Source organism: Camelus dromedarius, chromosome 13, assembly GCF_036321535.1.
Source record: "Camelus dromedarius isolate mCamDro1 chromosome 13, mCamDro1.pat, whole genome shotgun sequence".
Classification (NCBI taxonomy): domain Eukaryota; kingdom Metazoa; phylum Chordata; class Mammalia; order Artiodactyla; family Camelidae; genus Camelus; species Camelus dromedarius.
In genome coordinates this window covers 28,706,879-28,718,726 of record NC_087448.1, presented here as the reverse complement: position 1 = coordinate 28,718,726, position 11,848 = coordinate 28,706,879, and positions in this window count along the sequence as shown.

Here is an 11,848-nt window from a genome sequence, read left to right as displayed (position 1 = left end):
TCATGAGATTTAAAAACATCTTTTTATTTAAATGACCATCCCTCCTGTCCTGAGGTCAAATCTGACCTTCGCAACAACCTAGTTTAAGGATGTGCTGTTATCCTTAGTTTATATTTGCAGAAAAAGACCTAGTTCCCCAGGAATTTGCTCAGGCCTTACAGCAAGAGAAGGGCCAAATTTATGTTTTCTCAAATCTCAAAAAAGTGAAAAGATTCAGTGCTCTTTCATTTAACTCATGTCTTGGTTTTTCTGGCTTTTGATCGTTTAAAAACCTCATTGAGGTTTTCAAAACCAAGCCACTTGGGGAAATGGACAAGGTTCTATCAAAGATGGAAGATATCCTTTACATCACAACTGTTTAAACACTGAAAGTGATATTTGGATTTTTCGCCATTTTAAAAGAAACTTTTTATTTATTATTTACTTTTCAATGGAGGTGCTGGGGATTGAACCCAGGACCTCGAGCCTGCTTAGCATGTGCTCTGCCACTGAGCTGTTCCCACCCCTCTGGGATTTTTCTTCTTTTGAAAAGTTATTATTTCTCAGCACCAGCAGGTTGGGGCAGGGAAAGGATACAGGGTAGACCACACTAAGTCTGAGCCCTGTGGGAAAATGTTGGGATCCTGGAAACAGCAAATTAGCCCACAGCTATACCTGTTTACATAGTCAATGTATGTTTGTTCTGTTTGAAGATACTTCAAAAATAACAATTGTAAAAGAGATTACTGCTTTGATCAGAGAATCTGAATCTCCTTTGTTTGACCATGAATAATTGGTCTTTGTAATGTTAATGCTTCTTTTAAGGAATATCAGATCTGTAAATGCACCTTAATTACAGGCAAGCCTGTTTTGGAGGGAATTCGCAACAGCATTTTATTGAAGGTCTTTTCTAGTTCCCCTTCAAATCTAATTACAGTAGTAAGATTATTTTAGGCCAAGCAGCAAAAGGTATAATTATTACTGTTTTCATTAATGTTCACATGGGTCAAAATAGTTATCTTGTTGAAGGATAAGATTTAAATCTTAAAAATGTCCTATTTTTCCTATAAAGCATGGAAGGAGGTAAAGTCTGAACTGAGATGTACTTGCTAACCTGTTAACCATAATCCTGCTGGAGCTCAGAAGTCTGTTTTCCCCAGACTTAACACTTGGAAGCCCCACTTGGCAAGCCACAGTTTAAACAATGGTTGATACCTAAAGCTTGTTTTTAAATTTGAAACGAACTAAATCCAATTTGGAGTATATAAGTATAGCATGGAGAGAAGAAAATACCTTTTTTTTAAGTCCTCCTATTTTAATTTTGTGGTATTCAGCTTAGTTAATTTTTGTTGTAAGAGCGCATATGTCAATATAGAAAGTTAGAGGTTGCTGAAGATGTGAGGAAATGGGATTGCTAAACTGCAGATCGGGTGATTTAGTTAGATGTGGGGAAGAATGTCTCAACAGCAGAGCGAAATCTCCTTCTGCGGAGGTGGCTTGAAAGTTGCAGATTTTATGAAACGGTGTGTGGGGCAAAGCTTGTGAGCCAAGCAGGGCCCTCTCTCAGAAGGGGAAACTTTCCATCGATGGCATTTGCTATCTTACATCGTATTAAATCCCAAAATGGAATTTTCTCCTCCTCTGACCTGAAGGCTAGCGACCACTAAGCCCTCACACCTGGCACCAGTAGCCACCTTCCAACTGGAGAGGTTTTTTTTTTTTTTTTTTTGCAATATTGTGTTAACATTTAAACTTATCATTAAAAAAAAAAAAACTATGAATAGAGCACATCACACCTGTATAGGAAGGGAAATGTGTGTTTTAACCACACTGAGTTAGCACATTCCCAGTCATTTTGGGGGGGGGTTCCCCCCTAATTATGGCTGCAGTTAGCTTTGTGGCATTGCATTCATTCCAAACAGCAGGGATGGAGGACAGTAATCTTGTTTATCTGAGGCTGGAGAGAGTGTACCTAGCTTTGTTCCCTCCACAACATAATCTAAGTGCTTTGCAAGGTGCCATCCTGCACAATAGAGTGTGACTGGCCCCCTCCAAGATCCTCCCTCACCTGGTTAATTCAGTTATCACTGAAAACCCTCACAAGGTCAAGGGAAAACAGGTAACAGCCCATTTCAAACTTAATAAGAGGGCACATTTTATGTACATTTATTTCAAAGACAGAGCCCTCAGGTACAGGAATACTTTTTTTTTTCTTTCTTTAAATCTAATCTGTTAAAAATCATCCCAGGGAAAATACTGGAATTCCTTTAGATTGTTCTTGACAATTAATGAAAGAGAAGAGGCTGTGATAAAAGGCTCTTTTTCAGTAATGGGGAGAGGCAAATTATGAAATAGACAAGTTATTTACATTTGAAAATAAACTGCCTCTCCCAGGGGGAAATGAGGTGACAGGCGATTCTGCATCACAACAGGAGCGTGTCATTAGTTTTAATTTTCCACAACAAAGATTTTAGAGTCATTTCCTTTCCTTGGAAGGGAGTCGTTTCTCTGCTACATACATTCTCATTCAAAACCTTGGTTGTCACCATTAGAGGGTTTTTGGTTTTGGTTTTGGTTTTTTCCTTAATGTGTAAGAAGACTATTTTCGATTTTTCTAAGCATCGAAATATCATGGCAAAAGTTCAGTTGCCTTCAGCAAGGACTGAAATGGTGGGTGAGTGCAGGGCAAACGCCCCCTAACCATTGTACAGTGCCAAATGGTAAGACTGAAGGTGTACTACAGCGTTTGACGTGTTTTTAGTGTTTCAGGGTGCTTCGTGTACACAGTGTATTTCTCTACTGGAAAATGTAGGCTACCATAGATGAAGAACAATCATCAGTTATACATTAACCATGGAAGGTCATTTCTTATGGCAAATGCAAGGTCTATTGATCAAGTAATAGTTGTCGGTAGAAATGAGTCTCGTTACAGAATGAAGCTTCCGAAGGAAACCATTGTCTACTGGGACATCATGATATGTGCAGCTCATCCATTTGCTCAAGGTGGTTTCCGTATCATCAAATGTTTATCTGCACCTTTATAATGTGATTTACTTAATTTTCAGCTAATCAACCCCCAAAGATGCAGTCTTTGGTCAACTCACTATGCTACGCATTCAAACAATGATTAATCACCTAATGTTAACTATGAGATAAGAAAAGAAATTAAAAGAAAATGAATGACATATTCACTTGTGTTGCAAAATTGGCTATAAACTAGTTTCCCAGCATACACCGTGGTTTACTTTCAAACTTAAACAACTTGACTATGTAACCTTATCTTCTGGGTACTTCCTGCAAACTTCATGTATTATGCAATCAAGCCCATAAATGTAGGTAGAAGTTAACTTGAATGGCTGAAACAGAGCTAACCACACACATGTAGTTAAAGCTTTATCACCAGTACTGTCATAAACCTCTCCCTTTTCTTTAAGAGATTTACCAGGCTATCATAAAATTGTATTATGGCTGTATCTTTCATGAACTCTTAAGAAGTGGCTTTCCTCTTTAAATATACTGGACTTCAGCTCACAGTCCCATAGTCATGCGACATATGTGCTGCCACTTGTCAGGATGGCCTTTGTGCTTGCATGTCAAATGTCACAGGGCTGAGGTGGCACCGGCATTAATTACTCCCTTCTTATTTTTTGTATAACTCCAGTGGTGACGTATTACTAGAGGCATACACTTTATACACACTTAACCAAGTCATCAAATAAACAAGGAAATGTGTAAAACAGAATGTGTTATGGGGGAAAAAAAGTGATTATACATAATCAAATATCTGTAATGAGAGGAATCGAGATTTTCCAGGTATATAATCAGCATAAAATAATTGGGCAGGAAAATTGAAAGGGTCAGGTCCCCCACACTGACTGAGCAAAAGGCTAGAGCAAGCATCCTACTGATGATTCTGCTGACTTATTTTCAGGAGCTTTGACCAGTGGCATTGTATCTTGCAGAATAGGTGCAGTATATTGAGAAACTAAACTCAGTCATTGTAAGTTTCTAATATATATATATTTTAATAGGTGGATATATGGTCTCTCTATAAATAACTTCTCTGCAGAAATGAGATTATATGTAATTACTTCTTATTTTCTATGTTCCTGTTATAGAAGTCTGAGGATCTTGGAATGGAAGATTAAGATCAAGTGGACTTGAGTCAAAAAACTGAGTTCAAATTCTTCAAGGCTCTGCTCAGAGAGCTCTTCCTCCAGGAAGCCTTCCTTGATTATCTGGCACAGGTAATGCTTTATCTTTGGGGTTTTCAAGGCATTTTGTGCTTAACCTTTAATAATACTTTTGGTCTGCTTTGAATCACCAGTGCTCTTTGGCACCATTCATGTCCTATAGTAGGCTCTCAGTAAATGCTTGTTCAGTAGTGAGTTTCTAGAAGGGAAAGGATTCTCTTAGGATAGACGAATCCTTTGGTTCTTTTCAGACCAAAAAATTCGGTGAAGCCCAGCTCATCTCCCTAGTAGCAGGGATTCATGGAGGTAGGCTCCTTTGTGCATGCATCAGTAATGCTTAATTACTCTTAGGACATAGGTAGCCACCTCCCTCCCTGCCTGCCATCCATAACCCCAATCGCTCTCCTTTCTCCAGAGGTCAACTGTTAGCAATTGTGTGTTAGCCATTTTAGACAATGTATATTTCATAAAAATTATTTACACAAAAGGCACCATGAAATGTGTATTAACCAGTGACTTTTTTTTCCACTTATCATGCCTTTAGAGATAATTTCATATTAGTAGAGATGTAGCTACTTCATTCTGTTAAAATTGCTGGATAGTAGTCCATGATGTGGATATAGTAGAATTTACTTAATCATTTACCTGACCATTACTTACTGTTGGATATTTAGATGACTGCCAATTTTTCCATCTTACAAACAATGCCGCTATAAACACTTTGGCACCTCTGTCTACTTTTGTGCACACTTAAGTGACTTTTAAGAATGAATTCCAAAAAGTGGAATTCACTGTGTGAAAATTTTACCTTTTGATAGATGCTCTGTACAGATATACAATTTCCCAAGTCCATACAAAGTTATATGTTTACTAGCACTATGAGACTTCCAGTTTACTCACACCTTCTATGAATCTTCATTTTTTGTTGTTTTTTAAAAAAAAATTTTTGTGTTCTTATTTGTTTTTATTGAAGTATAGTCTGTCTACAATGTATGCTGGTGTACAGCATAGTGATTCAGTTATAAATATATATATTCCTTTTCACATTCTTTTTCATTATAGGCTATTACAAAATATTGAAATTAGCTCCTTGTGCTATACAACAGGACACTGTTGTTTATCTATCTTACATCGAGTAGTGTGTATGTGCAAATCCTGGACTTCCAATGTATCTCTTCACCTCCCTCATCCCCACTGGTAACCATAAGTTTGTTTTCTATCTGAGAGTCTGTTTTGGTTTTGTAAATAAGTTCATTTGTGTCATTTTTTTAGATTCTATGTATCAGTGATATCATATGGTATTTTTCTTTCTCTTTCTGGCTTACTTCACTTAGTATGATAATCTCCAGGTCCATCCATGTTGCTGCAAATGGCATTATTTTATTCCTTTTTATGGTTGAATGGCTTTCCACTGTATATATATACACCACAACTTCTTTATGTAGTCATCTGTTGATGAACATCGAGGTTGCTTCCATGTCTTGGCTGCTGTAAGTAGTGCTGCTATGAACACTGGGTGCATGTATGTTTTTGAATTAGAGTTCCCTCTGGATGTATGCCCAGAAGTGGGATTGCTGGATCATAGGGTAAGTCTATTTTCAGGTTTTTAAGGAATGGCTGCACATTTTCATTTTTGTATATCAGTTGAGCAAAAATGTTTATCCTGTTGCTGTTTGATTTGCATTTCCCTAAGGGTAGTGGAGTTAAGAATCTTTTCATATGTTTATCAGCCACTTGGGCATCTTCTTTAGTGAACTGTCTATTTACCAGCATTGCCTTGTTTTTTCTTGGGTTCTCTTTGCCTTATAGATTTTTTAAAGCTCTCTTTTATGATTGTGGATATTAATCCTTTGTTGCAAATGTTTTCTCCTAGATAGCCACTTACTGTTTTGGAGGGTTGGGGTAGAGGGGTCATTTGGCTTTGAACACTGATTCACAAGACTCTTCATTATGTTAGACTGTCTCCTGGACTTTATTATATAAAATTTTTATGTAGCATGTACAAATTGGGTTTGATCAATCCATGGTCCATGGACCAACTGCTCTCACCAATTTATGCAGTTTGTGATTTACCCTAAGCACCATGACTGTTCTCACCTGGAATTCCCTCCTCTCTCCTCCTATCTGCTGTTTTGCAGAATCTTGTGTTTTCCTTAGGGTCAATTCAAGAATCAAAGTCCACAGCGATCTCGCTCATTCTTCCTCGTTCACTGTTCATTGGCACGTGATAAAATTATTTTGTAGTTTATGTGCACATATATTGTAACTTCACCAGATGGGAAGCTACTCAACTGAAGATCCCTTGCTTTTGCCACAGCTCCCAGTATCTTACAGAGTGGGACTCTAACAAATATTGGTTGGTTGTTTTAAAAATTCTTTTTTTATAGGAAAATATTGAATCTACCCCCTGTCCCCTATACATGCACACTGTGGGCAATTTGCCTGTGCATTTCTTCAGTCCTCTGCTTTGTCTAATCTGTCTTTTGTTCCATTTGCCATTAGTTCACACCTGATTATAACATCTGAGTTTCTGAACTTCAGCAATAAACTTGAGAACAATGTTAAGAATCTGATTTTCTCAAAATCCTCTGGTGGCACAAAGAAGACTCAGTTTTTCAAATTTGAAAGGTGGCTCTCTAAAGTCTAACTCACTCCCTAGGATAAGTCTTTATTTCATGCTACCTGAGATCTGTCTTCTCAGTCACAGCACTTGGTACTGGATATAACATGGGCCCACTGAAAGGGACTGTGGCTTTACAGCAGTTTCCAGCCCCCCTCCCCTTTATTATTGTATTATTTTAAAATTCTTTTTTGTTTTGGGGGAGGAGGTAATTACGTTTAGAGGAGGTACTGGGGATTGAACCCATGACCTCATCTATGCTACGCATGTGCTCTACCACTTGAGCCACGCCCTCTGCCCTCTGCAACGCCCCCCCTTTTTTTTTAAGTGGAGGTAATGGGGATTGAACCCAGGACCTAATGCATGCTAAGCATGAGGTCACTCTACCACTGAGCTATTACCCTCCCCAGACAGCAGTTTTTTTCGTTTATTTGTTTGTTTTTAAAAATTTAAAGTCAAAAACCTAATCTAAACTACATTAAAATGCAATTTCTATTTCACTGATTGCTCAAGTTGTGCTTCTTATTACTGCATCTACTATGCTTTTCTTAAAACATTTTTTTTAATATAGAACATTCCAAAAAGATACAAAAACAGTTGGAATGAACCCTTCATGTACCCATCACCCAGCTTCCACCATTATTAACTCATGGCCAATCTTGTTTCATCATCACTTCATTCAGTGTTTATCTTCTCTGAGTTATTTTGAAGCAACTCCCAAAATGTCACATCGTTTTATATTTAGATATTTTCTTAATGCCTTTGAAAGACATGACTGCAATAAAATCCTTTCTGATATTTTAGTTCAAAGCTCTGGAGGCCTGGGGGGCTGGGAATAGCTCAGTGGTAGAGTTCATGCTTAGATACTTGAGTCCTTGCGTTCAATACCCAGTACCTTCATTAAAAAAAAAAAAGCAAAGAAAAAAAGCTCTGGAGGCCCTTGTGGTGTGTGTGTGCATGTGTGTGAGTGCACATGTGTGAGCAATCTTCATTCAGACATGCATCTTCACATAGGACTCTCCATAGCAGAGCCGTGGCGTGCTGAAGAAACAAACAGTAATAGAACATGAAATATAATAAAAATAAATTTGGTAAGTGCAGTGATGGTGGTGGTATCTAGAACATCAGGGCCGTCATGACAGAAATGATAAGCCAGAGGGGCAGAGGGTATGGCTCAGTGATAGAGTGCATGGTGAGCTGCAATAAACATTCTGCTATGTCTATCTGTGTAAATACTTAAGTGATTTTAAGGAAGGCATACCTAAAAGTGGAATTTCAAAGCGTATGAAAATTTTATTTGCAGCTCATATGCAAATGTTGCTAATGACCCCAATAATGCGTATTGTGACAATTCTTTCCCACCCCCCATCTAGATCAAACCAGGGTTATTTATGCCTTTAAAAGGCATAAATAGAAAGCTCCTCAATTTGAGTTTGTCTGACCTTCCTCATGGTTAGATCCAGGTTGTGCATTTTATATACGATACAGTACAACACAAAATCAATATTGTGCATCCTTCTCAGCCCATCACATCAAAAAAAACCCCCCAAAAACCAACAATATTACTTTGTCCCATTAATGATGACATTAATTTTGATCCTCTGCTTAAGGTAGTGTCTGCCAAGTTTTCCCATTGGTAAGTTATGATTTTTCCCACTGTAATTAATACCTTGTCTGTGCAGAAGTGACTTTGGGACTATATAAAATATCCTATTCCTCACCAGAATTTCACCCAATCATTTTAGCTTCCATTAATCCTTGCCAGAGTCAATTAATACTGTGATGGTTGTAAAATAGTGATTTTTCTAACTCCTGTTTCTTCTACATTTTTAGATGGCATTCTATCAAACTTTTCTTCTTAATTTTGCTTTCTATGTTTATAAGAATAAAACTGAATTCAAACATCAATGGCCTCTTTGGTATTGGACACTGTGCTGGAAGATATCAGGAGGGACACAGACAAGACTGTGTCCTGCAGGGACACACGATTTGAGGGAGAGATGGACTCATGGTAGATGGTAAGAAGTGCTTTACTGGGGATACAAAGCTAATGGGAAGGAGAAGAAACCAAGAGAGGGTAGATTTTACTAGGGCATATGGAGTGACTTTGGGAGAGAAGGGGGATTTTAGCTGGGCTTATGATTTATGGTATTTGTGGTCAGAGAAAGACATTATAGTTGGAGGCAAGAGCAGTGGCATTTGGCAAATGACAAATAATCCCTACGGTTAAAGCTTAAGATTCCTGGGAGAAGAGGCAGGGAGGCATAGTGAGATTCCAGGTTGGAAAGACCGGCTGGAGTTGGCTCAGAGTCCCATGCTGAAGAGTCTGGACTCCAATTTACACAATGAGAGAAACAATGGAACATATTTGAGGAGGGGGCGTTACCTATCAGATGACGCTTAGGGCAGGGACTGTATCTTACCCATCTTTGTATTTCCAAGGCCATAACAATGCCAAAAACACTGAGGATGTTCAGTAAATGTCTGCAGGTACCAGTGATGTGCTGGATGATTTAGAATTGTGACTGATGTATATGTGTGTGTGTGTGTGTGTGTGTGTGTGTTACTTGTGGGTTGAGGTCATGATGGGAGGGTGGAGTTGGGGGAGGTGGGCCCTTAACTTATCTGAAAGCAGATCTCTATTGAATTGTTTATAGAAAATGTTATCAACATCAAGTTTCTAGACCACCACCAACATTCTCCCCTTGGCTTTATTTTCAATACCCATGAAGCAAGTTTGAGAATTACTTTTGCATAATTTTGGGTGCCAGTAAGGAAAAAAATAGGCTCTTAGAAGACATTAAGGACATTGCATTGGAAACTATTTCATTCTTTATTTCCTTCATGACTATTTTAGAATTAAAAAAAAAAACAGCACAAACAGCTCCTCAAAGAGACATATAAACTTTAATTTCAAGAGTCTATGCATTTTGTCAAAACATTGTAAATAACCTAGCTCATTTAATAAAGGAAAAGAAAGTAAGACAGTAAAATGAGATACCCCAAATAACTTTGATTCTAAATCATTGTAGGAGGCTTGCTGATCACTTAGGAAATGAATTAAAGGATATTTATATTTAAACGTCAAACATTCCCAGGTCATCTTTTCCAACTTCAAAACTTGTAATCTCTTTTCGGCTTGTTTATCCTGCAGTGAATCCTAAAAATTTAGTGACTTGGTTGAGAAGGCTTACCTATTTTCCCAGCACAGGGTGTTGGCAAGTTGTGGCTGTATTTGGTGGTTTCAAATGGAAAATCATTTGACCTTCACCTACAGATCCAATAAACCCTTAATTGTTTAGAGGTAACATTTACTTATGTTTTATTAAAAACATTTATTATGATTACAAGTGGAATACATGGCAACTGTGGACAATTTAGCAAATATTCAAAAGTATAAACCGATGAAAAACTGTCCATCATTTGACCATCCAACGAGAGCCGACAAAATACATACATGCTTAGTATTTTCTCTTCGTCTTCGGAGTGTGTGTTTATAAAACCTCTTAACTGTTTTTAAATTACATATCCTTTAATTAAAGGATTTTTGGTAGCAGAACAGTAGCCATTGTATGGCTATATTATTTAACTACTCTCCTATTGCTGGACACCTGAGTTCTTTCCAATCTACAACGTAATACATTTCCTAGAGTGGAAATTACCTGTTGTTTTAAACATTATTGTCATTTTTAGCCTCCTTTGTGTTTGTCAAATTGTCCTCTTCAAAAATTGTACAAGTCTAAATAAACAACCATCATCAGTGGACAGAAGTTAAAGCATGAAGAGCCAGCGTTGACCTGAGCACTGTCCTTACACATTTCATTTACAAATTAACCTCCCAAGAGGTGTTTCCTTGTGACAGTGCACTGTTCTCCTGAGCCTTCACTAGGAGCGACCCACAGCCTGATGGCTTTAGTGCCTTTGTCCTCACGGGAACAGCAATTGGCTCAAAACACTGCTCATTGTGATGCTGGTGATGTGGCCTCCTTAACGTTCTAAAAGATTGTTTGGTGTAACTACTTCAGGAGTTTTCTCTTCACCTTTCCTGTCATATTTCAAGCCAGAATTCAGACTCTACAGTTTAAGCTGTAGTATGTCTGGCCTGTAACTCGGGTCAAGACATTTATATTTATGTCATTTTTATCTGCTTATTATACTAACAAGGTGGAAAAAGCAGTCCCAGTTCCCCCAAAAGGTAAACTTCTGTTTTTTTGTATATTATTAGAGTTTAAGAAATAGGATAAATTATAGTATGTTTAGGAATAATGGCACATTGAGAGTTTTATGAGCTATTTCAGGAAGAACACATTTAAATCCAAACTTAAATATCAAATTTAATTTCTTAAGAACTGGGGTTAGAGATAGTACAAAAATAGAATGTTAAGTTCTTTTCTTAAGACATCATTTTAATTTATGTTAAAAAAAGAAGTGTATGATCCTATTTAAATCACATACTGTTTCATGACGAAAGGAATGAACATCTTTTCTCATGTCTCCTAATTTTTTGAGTCAAAATAGTTTGAATTTTGACTACTGTCATTTGAAATGAGATTTCTTCTATTTATTGTGTTCTTTTCTCCATGACTGTTTTTGTTTTTATGGGTGGCTTCAAGCCATTGCCATTAATTAGAAAAAAAAAGATTAGAAGTGTGAAATAGAGGAAAATAATTGTATCGTATGTTTCTAGTGATACAGATTCTAATGCTCGGTGGACAATGAATATCCAAAAATGTCAGTTTAAATTGAATAATGATACCCTAGAGGAGAGTTTACTTGCTTATTAAAAAAGATTTTGATTCACTGTCATGCTTTTTCTGTGGCCCAATGTCACTCAGAAAGTTGACTCCGATTTTATAGAAATGCAATATTCCATGAATACTTTGCAAAGTGAATAAAAATGTTGTCAAAATTCTTCTAGATCCCTTAATTTCAAGCTCTCTCTGACGTTTTGGCCAAACAACTGAATACAGATATTTCTTTTGCCGTGTCTTCCTGTGAACATTGCCCTAGTGATAGCTTCATATTTCTCTCATCTCATCATTCCAAAGCTATTTAT